Source organism: Tamandua tetradactyla, chromosome 14 (assembly GCF_023851605.1).
Source record: "Tamandua tetradactyla isolate mTamTet1 chromosome 14, mTamTet1.pri, whole genome shotgun sequence".
In the NCBI taxonomy this organism is placed as follows: domain Eukaryota; kingdom Metazoa; phylum Chordata; class Mammalia; order Pilosa; family Myrmecophagidae; genus Tamandua; species Tamandua tetradactyla.
Genome location: NC_135340.1, coordinates 44,246,691 through 44,263,483, shown reverse-complemented (window position 1 = coordinate 44,263,483; position 16,793 = coordinate 44,246,691). Strand labels below are relative to the sequence as shown.

The 16,793-nt window shown below is 35.6% G+C and overlaps 1 pseudogene; it reads left to right on the top strand.

Moving 5' to 3' along the window:
* Positions 1–15,608: 15,608 nt before the first annotated feature.
* On the top strand, positions 15,609–16,540 carry LOC143655051 (olfactory receptor 4F15-like; annotated as a pseudogene).
* The last annotated feature ends 253 nt before the right edge of the window (positions 16,541–16,793 follow it).

Below are 16,793 nucleotides of genomic sequence, written 5' to 3'. Positions count from 1 at the left end.
CTATTGTAGGTCATTGACTTCTTTCATTAAAATTTTAACAAATCTTTGCAATATTCAATGTTAAATCTCATCAAGAACTCTGTTCTGATCTAGTCAATCCTTAGAACCCTTGCTCTAAGGATCCTGAACATATTAAGGAAGAGTGAATTCAGCCTTGGAGTGTAGCATTCTTCTTGCTTATTATTAAAGATGTCAGTGATGGCTGAAATCTCACATTCTGGGCACATTTTCCATGAAAATATTGGACATTCTTTTCTTTGGCAGCTATAAAAAGTACAGATATGTACTTTTTATATATATGATAAAAGTACATATCTGTAATCTGCATATGTACTTTTATCAGGCCCTCTGAGGGTCTCAGTGTGTATTATACCTAGAGGAATTAAAAGAAAACAAGTTAATTGCCCAGGTAATATTTCAAGATTGACAATTATAACATTTGGATTTGTCCATTCACTTTCAGATATAGTTAGTACTGAGATTTTTAGATTTATTTTATATTAGAAAGTAAAATTTAGGATAAATCATACATAGATAACTCAGGAAATTTTATTATTACTAATTAGTTAAAATGTTTTAAGACCACAAGATGTAAATTCCTACCCTATTCAGTATGTATGATAATCATTTTTTTACCTAAATTATTTTCTAAGTAGTAGTCCTTATTTTTTTTTTTATTTTTGGGTACATGGTCTGTGAATTGAACCTGAGTCTTCTGCATGAAAGGCGACCATTCTACCACTGAACCACCCGTGCACCCTAGTAGTCATTATTTTTACATGGCAAATAGAAGTGCATGAATATTAAAAGATTGTAAATGGATTAAGTATTTTAGAGCTAAAGATGGAGACAGACTTTGTTTATAAACAAATGAATAAAAATATAATAGATGCCTATTTTATATAAAACAGATTGATAACTAAATAAAAAATCAAATGAAATGTAGAAATTATATTCCTTTTTTTTTTGCATGGGCAGGCACCGTGAATCAAACCTGGGTTTCCAGCATGGCAGGCAAGAACTCTGCCTGCTGAGCCACCATGGCCTACCCAGTATTTCTATTTTGTCACATTCTCACCACCACTGTAGTTTCTTTTTTGTTTAGTAGTGGCCATTCCAGTATGTGTGAAATGATATCTCTTGTGGTTTTGACTTGTATTTCCTTAATAGCTAGTGAAGATGAGCATCTTTTCCTGTGCTTTTTAGCCATTTGTATTTCATCTTTGGAAAAATGTCTATTCATATCTCTTGCCCCTCTTAAAATTGGGTTGTTTTTTTATTGCTGAGTTCTAGGATTTATATATATATATATATATATATATATATATATATATATATATATATATATATATATATATATATATATATCCCAGATATCAAACCCTTTTCAGATATGTGGTTTCCAAGTATTTTCCCCCATTGACTCAGTTGCCTTTCCACCCTTTTGACAGAGTTCATTGAAGCACAGAAGTATTCAATTTTGTGGAGGTCCCGTTTATCTTTTTATCCCATTGCTTGTGCTTTGAGACTAAGTTCTAAGAAATCATCACCTATCATTAAACCTTGAAGATACTTCCCTAAGCTTTCTTCTAGGACTTTTATGGTACTGGCTCTTATATTTAGGACTTTGATACATTTTGAGTTCATTTTGAATAAGAGTAGAGATAGGGATCCTCTGTCAGTCTTTTGCATATGAATAGCCAGTTCTCCCAGCCCCATTTATTGAAGTGGCTGTTCTGTCCCAGTTGAGTGAACTTGGAAGCTTTTCCAAAATCAATTGACCATAGATCTGAGGGAGTATTTTGAACTCTTAATACAACTCCATTGATCAATATGTCTAATCTTTATGCCTGTATCATGCTCTTTTGACCACTGTTGCTTTATAATATGCTTTAAAGTTGGGAAGATGATGGCTCCAACTTCATCCTTCTTTTAAAAATACTTTTGGCTCTAAGAGGCCCTTTACACTTTCAAATAAATTTGATAATTAGCTTTCCTTTCTGCAAAGTAGGCCATTGGAATTTTTATTGGTATTGCATTGAATCTGTAGATAAAATTGGATAGAATTGACATCTTAAGAACATTTAGCCTTCCAATCCATGAATACAGAACATCTATCTATTTATTTAGGTCTTCTTTGATTTCATTTGGCAATGTTTTGTAGTTTCTGCATATAGTTCCTTTACATCTATTTTGGTTTGCTAAAGCTGCTGGAATGCAATATACCAGAAATGGGTTGGCTTTTAACAATGGGGATTTATTAAGTTACAAGTTTCAACTCTAAGGCCATGAAAAGGCCCAAATTCAGGCATCAACATGAGGATACCTTCTCTGAAGAAAGGCTGCTGGCATCAGGGGTTCCTCTGTCACTTGGGAAGGCACATGACAATGTCTTCTTGTCCTTCTCTCCCGGGTTCAATTTCTGGTTTCAATGACCTTTTCTCTCAGCTCCTGTTGATTTCTTCTTCACATCACTAGGGCATTTTTCTCTTGATTTCATATCTTAGCTTCTCTGAGATCCCTGAATTTCATCTGCCTTTTATCCCTCTCATAAAGGACTCCAGCAAGGGGATTAAGATCCATCTTGAATGGGCTCGGTCACATCTCCATGGAAACAACCTAATCAAAAGGTAGTCCCCACCATAGGTCTGCCCCTACAGGGATGGATTAAGAAAACATAGCCTTTTATGGGGTACATATAGCTTCAAACCAGCACAGCATTCTTGGTTAAGTTTATCAATAGGTATTTGATTCTTTTAGCTGCTATTGTGAATGGATTTTTTTTTCTTGATTTCCTCTTCAGATAGCCCATTCCTAATGTATAGGAACTACTGATTTTTGAGTGTCAATCTGGTATCCTGCCACTTTGCAGAACTCATTTATTGGCTTTAGTGACTTTGTCATAGATTTTTCTGAGGGACTTTCTAAATATAGGATCACATAGTTTGCAAATAGTGTAAGTTTTACTTCTTCCTTTCCAATATGGATGCCTTTTATTTCTTTTTGTTGCCTAATTGCTGTATCTAGAACTTCTAGCACAATGTTGAGTAACAGTGGTGACAGTGGGCATCCTTGTCTTGTTTCCTACCTTAGAGGGAAAGCTTTCAATCTTTTGCCATTTAGTATCATGATAGCTGTGCATTTTTCAAATAGGCTGTTTATCATGTTGTGGAAGTTTCCTCCCTTTCAAAGTGTTTTTATCAAGAAAGGATGGTGGATTTTGTCAAATGAATTTTCTGTGTTGATTGGGATGATTTAGTGGTTTTTCCCTTCTGTTTTGTAAATGTGGTGTATTACATTGATTTTCTTGCGTTGAATCACCCTTGTATATCAGGAATAAAACCTACTTGATCATGGTGCATAATTTTTTTAATATGCTCTTGCTTTCAAATTGCAAGTATTTTTTGAGGATTTTTGCATGTATATTCATTAAAGAGATTGATCTGTAGGTTTCTTATGGTATCGTTATCAAGTTTTGGTATTAGAGAATATTGGCTTTATAGAATGAATTAGGTAGCGTGCCCTTTTCCTCAAAGTTTTAGAAGAATTTGAGCAGGAATGTTATTACATCTTCTTGGAATGCTTGGCAAAATATTCCTGTGAAGGAATCTTGTCATGAGCCTTTCTTTCTTAGGAGGTTTTTGATGGCCAATTCAATCTCTTTACTTGTGATGGATTTGTTAAACTCTTCTATTTCTTCTTGAGTCAGTTTGGATGTTTGCATGTTTCTAAGACATTATTCATTTCATCTATATGGCTATTTTGTTGACATACAGGGGTCATTAGTATCCTATTATGATCTTTTTTTATTTCTGCAGGGTCTGTGTTAATGTTCCCCTTCTCATTTCTGATGTTCCCCTTCTCTTTTCTCTTTTATTTGTACCTTTTCTCTTTTTTTCTTTATCAGCTCAGCTGAGGGTTTGTCAATTTTGATGTCCTTTTCAAAGAACTAACTTTTGATTTTATTGATTATTCTGCTTTTTTCCCCCAATTTCATTTATTTCCACAGGTATTTGTTATTTATTTCCTTCTGCTTTCTTTGGGATTAGCCTGCTGTTCATTCCCTAGTTTGCCCTGGTGTTGATTTACATTTTTGAAGTTAGCTCTTTCTTTCTTTTTAATGTAGATGTTTAGGGCTATAAATTTCCTTCTTCACACTGCCTTCATTGCATCCCATAAATTTTGGTATGTTGTGTTCTCATTTTCATTCATCTTGAGATATTTTCCTATTGCTCTTGCAATTTCTTCTTTGACCCACTTATTATTTAAGAGTGTGTTGTTTAGCTTCCATATATTTGTGAGTTTTCCATTTCTCCAGCTGTTTTTGATTTACAGCTTCTTTTTATTATGATCAGAGAAAATACTTTGCATAATTTTCTTCCTTCAAAATTACTAAAAACCTGTTTTGTGCCCCAGCATATGGTCTATTCTGGAGAATGTTCTGTGAATATTTCAGAAGAATATATAACCTGCTGTTTGGGAGTGCAATGTTCTATATATGTCTGTTAGGACAAGTTCATTTATCATATTATTTAGGTTCTCTCTTTTCTTGTTGATATTCTGTTTAGATGATCTGTCTATTGAAGAGAGTAGTCTGTTGCGGTATTCCACTATTACTGCAGAGACATCTATTACACCCTTCAGTTTTGCAAGTATTTTCCTCATGTACTGTGGGGTACCTTGATTAGGTGCATAGATATTTTGATTGTTATTTCTTCTTGGTGAATTGTCCATTTTAAATATATAATGTCTTCCTTTGTTCATAACACTTTTGTATTTAATGTCTATTTTGTCTGATGTTAATATAGCTACCCCAGCAATTTTTTTTCCCATTTGGTTAGTGCTTGCATGGAATATCTTTTTCCACCTTTCACTTTCAAACTATTTGTATCTTTGCATCTGAAATGAGTCTTGTAAACAGCATATAATTTTAAATGCATTTAAAGTATGGATCATATATTTAAATGCATTCTGCCAATCTGCCTTTTGATTGGGGACTTCAATCCATTAACATTCAATGCTTTTACTGTAAATCCAGTACTTTCTTCAAACATTTTGTCCTTTGGGTTTTATATGCTATGTCTTACTTTTTCTCTGTTTTTACCCTTTGATTACCCTTACTGATATTCTTCATTTTTATTCTCTCCTATAAGTCTTTCCTTCCTGGTTTTTCTTTTCAGTCAGCAGAATGCCCTTCAGTTATTCCTGTTGGGCAGGCCTCTTTTTAATGACCTCTTTCAGCTTCTATTTATTTGTGAATATTTTAAACTTCTTCATTTTTGAAGGGCAACTTTGTTGATAGAGAATCTTTCACTGGTGATTTTTTTCTTTCAATATCTTACATATATCACACTACTGTCTATGCATCTCCATGGAGGTAATGAGAAATCAGCCCATAGTCTTATTTGTTTCCCTCTATGTGATGAATTGCTTTTCTCTTGCTGCTTTCAGAATTCTCTCTTTGTCTTTGGTATTTGACAGTCTGATATGTCTTGGACTGGGCCTATTCATATTTATTCTGTTTTGAGTTCATTGGGTTTCTTAGATTTGCATATCTGTGTCTTTTATAAAGGTTGCGAAATTTTTAGCCATTCTTTCCTGTACTTTTCCTGTACCAGTATTCTTCCTGGTACTTTTCCCTTTTCTTCTTCTGGGACATGATGAAATGTTTATGCACTTCATGTTGTCAATCATTTCGCTAATAACTTACTCAAATTTTTCCATTCTTTCCCCCATCTTTTCTGTTATCTAGTTCAGATGCTCTACCTTCTAGCTCTCTGATCCTCTCTCTGCCTCTTCAAATCTGCTGCTGTTTGTCTCTGATGTATTTTTTATTTTAACTATGTTATCTTTCATTTCCATAATATCTGTTGATTTATTTGTATGCTTTCAAATTCTTCTTTAGGTCCTTTCAGTTTCTTCTTAATGTCCTTTATCTCTGTAGCTATCTTATTGACTCTCTTTATGAGATTTGTTTGAACATCTTTAATTAGTTGTTCAAAATTCTGTGTCTCCTATGACTTTTTAATTTGTTCTATTGGCTGGGCCATATCTTCCCACATTTTAGTATGCCTCATGATTTTTTCCTGATACTTGATCTTCTAGTTGTCTTGTTGGGTTTATTCTGAGGGTTGTGTTCTCTTTCTTACTGAGGAGTTTGTTGTTGATTGGGTTTGTATTAAGGCTTTTCTTTTGTAATGGGATCAGTATTTCCTAGCCAAAGCATGACCAGTTATCTGGCAGGGGGTGTAGACCAGATCCAATGGCCCTTGGGAGAGGGTCTGGAAAGACTTCAAAACCACTTTTTCCCCCTGCACTTTTCAGCCTACTCAGTAGATGGTGCTGTTTGGCTACCTATTCCTCTCAGCCCTATGAAGGCAGGCTGTTACAGCTTTTGCCAAATCCATAACTTAAGTAGTCAAAACAGTCGTACCTAGTGGTATTTGTGTTCTGCTCTGTGTTTCAGTGGACTTGGGTTCCTGTGTCTGAATATGCATGGGATTCTAACTAATTTCTGTGATGGTTTCATTGTATGTGTCCCAATTGGGAGGTGGGATGGATCCTGGCACTTCCCAAGCTGCATGAGACTGAATAAGGAGGACGGAAGAGGGTTAGCCAGTCTGGAATGGATGTTTCCTATTTGACATTTTTCTCTTTCTTTGATTTAGCATTTGTGGAATCCTTCTCCAGTCTCTACCTTCAACCATAGTTCTAAGCATGTGAGATTTGTCCTTTTATTCACTGAATCTCTGTATAGGTTTTTTCAAGGGATGTCATACATTGCTATGTTGATGGCATCACTCTTCTCCTTTTCTTTTGGTACTAGGCCAAATCATGAAAACTCCTGCAAATACTACATGAACTGAATTCTCACTGCTACAAACAGAAAATTGTTTATGCACCACAGCATGGGCAGCACAGAAGTTTTTGCTCTGTTTCCTCTTTCATTCTTGCTGGGTCCTATTCCCATTGGTTGGGACTTTTTCCATTTATTTTGTCATCCAGAAATTAATTTGTCTACTACTTTCATGAAAGATATAGTTTTGTTCTTAATTTTTCCCTATGACTCGAGTGATTGTGAAAAGAGAAGAGTGGTATTCATTAGAAAAAGTCATTTACTCTCCTCCCTTAAAACTGGTAGTTCTCAGTATCATTGCTTTAGTTTTGGCTATTTTCTCTTACCTGTAGATGCCATTAAATAATCTGTCTGCATTCACCCTTCCCACTTACCACAAAGTCTCTTTCTTTAGTTAAGGTATCAACTTTTTATATTCAATCGCTTTATAATGACATGCTGATAATTTTATTTCTCTCTTCAATCCAGTATTTGCATCAAGCTCTCATCAGGATAAAAATCTCAATTATTTAGCATGTCACACAAAGTCTTATACAACATGACCTTGCCTAGCTCTTCAGACCACCTCTTTGCACTACTCTTTGCACTTTATTCTCTAACAAAATCAAACTAACCTCTCCCTTACCATACTTGCTTATGCTTCTGTGCTTTTCAAAGTATTATCTTTATTTTGGTACCTATTTGTTCTCAACATCTTTGCATAATTTCACTTTTCCTTTCAAAATCACCATCTTGACTTTCTTTATTTTCTTCCTGCATTACTGAATTAATCACTCCTTATTCTACAGAATGATGATAATAATACTACTAACAAATGTATATGCAATTATACTTATATTCATAAACACATATGTATATATACAATTACTAAGAACATGCTTTGTTTCAGACATTGTGCTAAAAGTTGTTCTCCACTAAATGCTCACTCAGCAAATAATATTTAAAAATTATTTTTATTATTTATTATTTTACAGACTAGAAATCCAAGCTAGGATTAACTTAATTTTCTGTTATCACAATGTTAGAAGCTAATAGCGTTTTTCTGGAGCCTAATTTTTTTTTTTTTTTTTAAGGAAAGACAGAGAGAAGGAAGGAAGGATAGAAGGAAGGAAGGAAGGAAGAAAGGGAAACATCTTTAAACATTTTCTTGTTTTTATTGTATTTTGTTTTTCCGTTTTTTGTTACATGGGCTGGGGCCGGGAATCGAACCGAGGTCCTCCGGCATAGCAGGCAAGCACTTTGCCCGCTGAGCCACCGCGGCCCCCCCTGGAGCCTAATTTTAAAGCTCTTGCTCAGCTACTCAGCTATATTGCCTCTGTACTATTTTGTTTCTTGTTCACATTTCTATTTGTGCTGCTAAAGACAATAATTACCTACTTGCATTTGATTCCTCTACAAATTGTGCTAGTTCCTTGAGATAAAGGACTGTGGATTTTGTTTGTATGTAGTATTGAGCTCATGTGCCTCACAATAGTCGTCCAATAAGTCTTTACTGAACTAAATCAACTATACAATCTTCATGCTCATTTAATTAATCCTTGGTAGTCTATCTTTCATAAGAACATGGGTATTTCAGTGTTACAAAAACCTTTTATTCTTCTTCTTCCTACAAAGACATTTTAAGACTGTCAGCATTTCTCAGGTCTACACCAGGGTTTGTATTCACCTTGCCTTCGAACACCTTCCTCCCCAATAAATCTTCATAGGGCTTGTGTTTAACCATGAAGTGACTTTCTTTGCAAGCAACCACGGTTTTTATATAAGCCTTTCCCAGGTAGATTTCTTATCTATAAAGAATTATATTGGCTTCTTTTTGTTCGATTAGTTTTTTGATCTACTAAATCTTTCCATTTCAATGTGCTTTAAAAATTACAGTGAAATATACTGCAGTTTATTTTTGGTTGAAGAAGAATAATGGAAATGTCCACTATATTTTTACTTACAGCCACTATTTCAAAACTTTTTCTTCCAGAATATTGGTGGTTTTTATTATACTTTTGTGAGATAACATGTTTCACGGGACAGTTAAAATAATTCATCATGGACAGCTGACCTCACACACATGTACAACCACTAGTTTTGTTACTCAAAAAGGTTTCACAATACTTTTGAATCATCATTATTGCTGCATTTTATTCTTTCAATAATTATATTCATATTTTCATGTAAGATCAATAGATAAAACACACAAGGAGGTTTTCATTTCAAGCTATTTCTAGAATGCTTTCTTATGTTACAAAGTGTACATTCAGACGTTGGCAATATGCATGAATGGCATGACTTGTTCAAATTACTCAAGTTGGTCAAGAACAAGTTCAGAGATGGCAAAAATTACATTAAAGAAGGCATCTGGCAGGCAATGGCGGCTTACTGGCAGAGTTCTCACTTGGCATGCTGGAGACCTGGGTTCAATTCCCGGTGCCTGCCCATGCAGAAAAAAATAAATAAATAAAAGGACATAAGAAGGAATCTGGCTGTTCAACCTTTCAAAGGCCAAGATAAAAGTTGAGTTTGAACATATTTGGGTCAACTAAGTTAAATTTTGTTGAATTTCTGATAAGTATGTTATTTCATCGAAGATTTTCAGTTTACGATGCTAGAAGTGTGTGGTGGTTTGAAGCTGTTCTACCTCAGAAAAACATGATCTTAAATTTAATCCATTCCTGTGAGTGTGGATCCATTTTATTAGTACCTTTTGATGAGGCTACTTGAGTTAAGGTGTGAGGTACCTCATTTAGGATGGGTCTTTATCCTCTTACTGGAGTCTTTTATAAATAGAATGAATAAAGAGAGAGAGAGGGAGAGAGGGAGAGAGAGAGAGAGGGAGGGAGGGAGGGAGAGAGAGAGGGAGAGAGAGAGAGAGAAAGAGAAAGAGAGACAGAGAGAGAAACATGGAAGCTAGAAATTGAAACCAGCAAAACCTGGGAAGAGAAGGGAGAAGTCAGTAGAACCATCGTATGCCTTGCCATGGTGGTAGTGGACCCAAGGATCACCAACAGGTGGTGTTTGGTAAAAAAATATTGCCTTGATGATGTATTGATTTGGACATTTTTCTGACTTCAAACTATAAACTAATAAATTCCCATTGTTTAAGCCGACCTATTTTCATGATGTCTGCTTTACACATCCTAGGAAACTAAAACAAGGGGTGTTAAAACATTTAGTATAAATAAAAGGAGTAAATACATCCATGGGTATATTAAAACATCATATGGAATGATGTGTAAGGGTTTTGGAATGACAAACAAATCCCTTTATTACCTGATCCCTTTCTTTACTGCAAGGCTTATGATTTGTTGGTTAAGGTACTGCTGTTAAGTTAGAATTGGTTTTAAAGTGCAACTTTTCTAATTGTATTACCTTGGAAAAACTTTTAAACCTTTATCAACTTTACACTTCTGTTGTGTAAAATGGAAGACAAGGCTTTTATGTTAAATAAGTCTGTTGATGTACCTAAAGCCTTAAATGTACTGCATGACACATTATAAACAATAAGTAACATTATTATTATTTTTGGTCTTTTTGCATTCTTTTCCATTTCTACCTAACCCTGTATAATCTGACAATACTAAACTGAAGGTAAGGGCTCTTTCCTGACTTTTACTTCCTTACAAACCTCTTTCATGTCCTGTCCCTCTATCTCTCACCCCAACATCATATTGTTTAACACTTTCGTGCTTAGAATGATGATATTTTTTTTGTTTGGAATATGCTTACCCATATATATTTATCTAGCTTTTATTCATCTTTTGAAACTCAACTTATTTACCATATTTTTGAGTAACTCTTCCCCAAATCCCCAGAGTGGACTAAGGATTCCTTCTGTGGGTTCCCACACACCCTACATACCCTTTGCAGCACACCTTTTATTACATTACATTAAAAGCATCTGTTTTATGTCTTTCCCCTCAATTAGGTTGTAAGCTCTTAAGGGTTGAACCTGGTTGTGCCAGTTTGAAACTATTTGTAATGCAGAAAAGCCATGTTTTAATCCTGATCTATTCTTGTGGGGCCAGATCTATTGTTTAGGGTGGAAACCTTTGATTAGATTGTGCCCATGGAGATTGATCCGCGCAATTGTTTGTGTGAACTTTTGATTAGATTACTTCCATGGAGATGTGACATACCAGTTGTGGGTGTGGCCTTTTGATTAGATGGAGATTTGACTCCACACATTCAAGGTGGGTATTGAGTAGTTTACTGGAGTCCTTTAAAAAGGGAAATTTTTTTGGAGAAAGCTCAGAGATGATAGAAACACAGACATATGAAGATGCTTGGAGTGTTGAGAGAGAAAAGATACCAAGAAATGGGTGTTCGGAGATGCAGAGCCCATTAGACCTTACCATGTGCCATCCCATGAGATGTTAAGCTAGCCAAAACCCAGAGTTGTGCTGCAGAGGAGCTGAGTGAAGGCCACAGATGCTTAGAGAGGAAACCACTGGCATCAGAAGCTGGAAGCAATGAACCAGAAACAAGGATAAGCCAATGCCAGCTATGTGATTTCCCACATGATGGGTGCTGGCCTTTTTTGAGTCAAGGTATCTACCTGGATGTTCTAGTCTGGACTTTTTTATGGCCTTGAACTGTAAACTTGTAGCATAATAAATTCTCTTTTTCAAAGACGTTCAATTTCTGGTATATTGCATCCTGGCAGCATTTAACATAGTAAACACTGTGTTTTATTGATTTTTTAAATCCCTGGAATATAGCAAGGATGCAGCACACACAGGAGTTCAATAAATTTTGCTAGCTAAGTATCATTCATACAGGGAAAATTGAAGGAAGTGTTTGCTATACAACTGTTGCATCAAATGACTTTATTCATGTAATTAAATTGTGTATCAGTCAAATTTTTAATAATCATCTCCCATGTGCTTCAAAAACTACCTGATTAGGCTTCACCAGGAAGACATGGATTAAGGAGAGAACATTTTGGGTAGAAGGAAGAGCAAACATTAATAAAGCAAGAACATATCTCTCCCCCCACCTTGTTTAAGAAGCCAGGGGTTGGCGGGGTTGGGGGGTTGTGATTTAGAATTGCTGGATCAGTGTGTGTGTGTGAATGTGTGTGTGTGTGTATGTGTGTGTGTGTGTGTGTGTGGAGGAGGCATGAGAACAGGAGTGGAAGGAGAGGAGGGATGGTAAGCAGAAGTTGCCTCAAGAAATGTTTTGCTGATAGTGGTAAGGTTAACCTGCCTCTCCAGATAAGTATTTCAGGTAAGAAAGTAACATTTCTAAGCTATCATCAGAGATTTCTTCCTACAAAGTTTTCAAAGTCACTTATTTCCATCTGCAGAGTCCCTGATGCAACTCTCATTTGCTCCTAGTTGAATTATTTGATTTTCCAATTATACTTACCATTTCTATGATTATTAGTAAAAACACAAATGGAATTGTATTTGCATTTCTAAATTGTCTCTTGTTTGTGAAGTATGTTCAAAAATAAACCTTTTATTTAATACTTTTTTTGATATTTATCTGTTCTTCTCTTTTTTTTTCTCTCGCATGAGTCAACAAGAATATTAGGTTTGGCTATCATGTGAAAAGTTTTGCAACTGGAAGGGACTATGAAAACATTTTCTATAGCTACCTCATTATTCATATGAGGAAATAAGACCATAGAGTATAAAGTGAGTTTCCTGAAGTAGAGGAGTATGTTACTGAGCACACTACTCCATTAGCAATACCTGAACATGATAGATATTTCTGAGCTACAAAGCAGTATTTTTAGAGAGTTTGTGGGTTATGTAATAGTACCTATAACTAAATAACTCCATGTGAATCATGAATAGGATGGCTTTTGATTGTAGAGCAGAAAAATGAACATCTGAATAATGAAAACAAGCATACAGACACACATGTACACAAATCCTGGAGATACATAATTGCCTGTCAAATTTACCAATGTCCTTTGATAAAGTTTAATATAAATAAAGAAATAAACACATGCTTCTTGGAGAACTTCTTTAACCTGACTCATGAAATATCAAAATTAAGAAAATATTTTCTTAAGAAAAAATTTCATCCCTTTTTCCTCCTTTTCTGACTTATTAATAGTTTCCTCATTGGCTTGCCAAGATTCTGCATGAAATTTGCTTAGAATAATTAACTCATTTTGGTGATCCCAAGTCTCTGTAGTATCATTTGGCCTGTACTCTCCTTTGTGCTAATTAGTCCTAGCTCCTATAACATTAGCATCTTTCTACCTGTTTGTGCATGATGTAATGTTAATTCTAACCAAGAGAAGGTTGAATGTGGGTAACTCTTAGGAAACAATCACATAATGGACCTTTGAATGAGTGTGCAGGTGGTAAATACAGAACTATTTAGGAATATTGATAAAGTTGAGGTCCCCCCAAGGTCCAGTATTGTGTAGATGTTTCCTTTGACAGGATTGTTTTGTGCAGAAATCAACTAAATGCTAGCCTTACAATAGAAACAGCTTCAACTGAGCTTGACAAGCAAAAATCACCACAAACAATAAAAGAAAAGGCAGACAGAAACTGAAGTTACTTTTTTTAACCATTGATATTCAAGATTGTGACCCACTATAAGCAGAATGGTGAAGGAGCAGTTTTGTAAGTGGGAACAGCCTCAGAGTTGGTTTAGCTGTGGAATTTATTTCATTTCTTAAGATGAAGACAGATCAGTTTGGAGTCTCCATTAATTAGTGAGTAGCAAGAGTTGAGTCTCTTTTATGCGAAGCTAAGGGACTTCATGTGGATCCAGACAATGGCAATCTGAGAACACAAACAGGATGTCCTACAATGCGGGTAGTTTATGAATTTGTCTTCCTTTACCAAATTATTCTAAATATCCAGAATGAATTATGGATGCATTTGAAGGCCCTTAAGAATCGAATGCCTGTGAATACTTGAGGACAAAGCTGCCATCTTCTATCTCACTGAGATTTGGCTGGGTTGCTGAGAGCAGTCATGGGACTGTAAGTCTTCTCTAGATATTGGTTAAGAGGCTGACTTGAGTGCAATAGTCTGTATACCACTTACTGGTCTAATTTGTGACTGTGAGTAAGTTACTTCTCCTCTTTTGATCTCAGTTTCCTCAACTGTAAAAAGGAGCTAATACCCCCAAATTCTCAAGGAGTTTGCAAATAGCAAACAAGATACTACATGTGAAGCAGTTATTGTAGTTTCCTGAATATGGTTAACATTGTCTATGCTTTGTTTTTGATTGTTATCACTACTTCCAGAGATCATTTGCCATCACTGCTCCAGGTTGGGAGATATTCCCTGATTATGTCTTGGTAGTTCATGAAACTTGGACATGAAGCTGTCTAAAGAAATTGTAGTTATCTTTAAAAGTGCAGCAAAGGTCCTAGTTTTATTTTCTCTGAAGATAGTTCTGGTAATCCTGACAAACTGCTCATGGGAATCTTTTCTGCTTCAGAAATCCTATGATTACACCATTCTTTAGTCATTCTTTACATGACACATTAAATTTTTTTTGAGTGTGTGTGTTCTAAAATGTAAAAGGCTTAACAGAAGTGATTATTTTATTACTTAAAAACATTAATAGTGTTATGGGACAATGCGTCATTTATGGGAGACATTCAGTAAATATTTTCTGGTTGATTATAGATGCTTATGATAAGGGAAAAATAAATGAAATAGATAATTTATAATTATATGCTAATTAAACAATGTAATTAGAACAAAGGGAGTTTGAGAAAACGGAGATTAATGTGTACAGAGGGCTTTTTGGGTAATGGAACTTATATCCAACCACTGATTGGAGGGAAAAGAAGATAAACATAATAACAATTTGGTGCAGAGAGTATCATCACTATGTTGAACTCATTCAATACTGGGCTAGCTTTGAGTTATAAAGCAAAAGAAATTTTGTTAAACTTGGAAGTATTGCTAATCATGACCCACTTCAAAAATTTCATTTTACAGATAATGAAAGTGAGTTCAAGATGTGAGTTGACTATGGAGGGGATGGTAAAAAGAACTTATCTTCCCTTGGGCTTGATCACAGTCCTCCGATTCCAAACAAATTGTTCTTTCCACCATTTCCATGAATTGTGAAAAGTTAACATGGCGTGGACAATGATTTACAGATATCCATCCTATAGAATTTTATTTTCTACATTGCTTAGCTCTATCCATGTTTAGATTCTGCACCATAGATTGCTTTTTGGCATTGTCTGTTCTCTATCATAATCCTGTCTTAGCTCAAACTTTGCAATCTCTTCTACAACCTGGCCTGAGCTACAAAAGCTGAATACTTTTAGAGTTTCTACATTTTCTTTTCCCTGTATGACGAAAAATGAATATAATTTGATGATATTTTAAAATCCTAAGGCTAAATGTGAGTTTTAATGAGCCTGATAGCACAATAGCATTGTATATAGGAGATAATGTGTTAAGGAAAATAAAAGGTCATTGGAAATTGCCTGAGATTAAGGGAGCATTCAAACGCAGGGGTAACAAAGTCTGAGGGAGAAATCAATGAGTTTATTTCTATTTCCATTTCTTCTCTCAAGCTATTCCAGGAGATTTTTAGTCTGCCTCTCATAACTTTTCTTCTTATTCCGTAATTGTTTTGTGGCAATGAGTTCTGCTTATTTCCTTAACAGGTTAAGGATTTATATGGAGATGTTTTAGCAGTATGATGTAAGACAATTTTTTTTACCAATGAAACTCATGCTGTTAGTGACCCTCTACAAAGTCTGATTCTCTCTTTACTGTGCTTCCAGATAATGTTAGAGTCAGCTCTGATGTCAGAGGCAATGGATATAGTCAACCATTCTGTGGTGTCTGAGTTTGTGTTCCTGGGACTCTCCAATTCCTGGGAGATCCAGCTCCTGCTTTTCCTCTTTTCCTCCATGTTCTACGTGGGAAGCCTGATGGGAAACCTCCTCATTATGTTCTCTGTGACCTCCAGTCCTCACTTACACTCCCCCATGTACTTTCTGCTGGCCAACCTGTCGTTTCTCAACCTTGGAGTTTGTTCTGTTGCAGCCCCCAGAATGATTTATGACCTTTTTAGAAAACACAAAGTCATATCCTTCAGGGGTTGCATAACTCAGATCTTTTTATTCATGCTATTGGGGGGACAGAAATGGTGCTGCTCATAGTCTTTGACAGATATGTGGCCATCTGTAAGCCCCTCCACTACCTGACCATCATGAGCCCGCGGATGTGCATTTTGATTTTCATCACTGCCTGGATCCTTGGCCTCATCCATTCTGCAGCTCAATTGGCTTTTGTTGTAGACCTCCCCTTCTGTGGCCCTAATGTACTAGACAGCTTTTACTATGATCTCCCTCAGCTCATTAAACTTGCTTGCACAGAGACCAACAGACTTGAGTTTATTGTCACAGCCAACAGTGGACTCATCTCTGTGGGTTCCTTCTTCATCCTGATCCTTTCTTATGTCTTCATTCTGATCACTGTTTGGAAACATTCTTCAGGTGGATTATCCAAGGCTCTCTCAACTCTGTCAGCTCATGTCACTGTGGTGTTTTTATTCTTTGGGCCATTAATCTTCTTCTACACATGGCCCTTCCCCTCATCACATTTGGACAAATTTCTTGCTATCTTCAATGCAGTTCTCACTCCTTTTCTGAATCCAGTCATCTATACAATCAGGAACATGGAGATGAAAGCAGCAATGAAGAAACTTTACCACCAGCTTAGGAGCTACAGAAAGATGCTCTAAATGTTCTAAAGATACATGCTTTACTTGATGAGAAAGGAAAAAATGAAAGTTGCTGAGATCTTATAACCCTATTAATTTCTTACACTAGGTAACATTTAAACATCCACCAGGTTGCCTTCTATCTCTAGTATTCTAGTAAATAAGGATAAAAGGAGCTAATTTTGGAGTCTATATGCATTATATTATTTAATATTCACAATAATTCTAAACGGTGAATATTTCTACCTTGATAATTGTCTTTCTTAACTTAGGA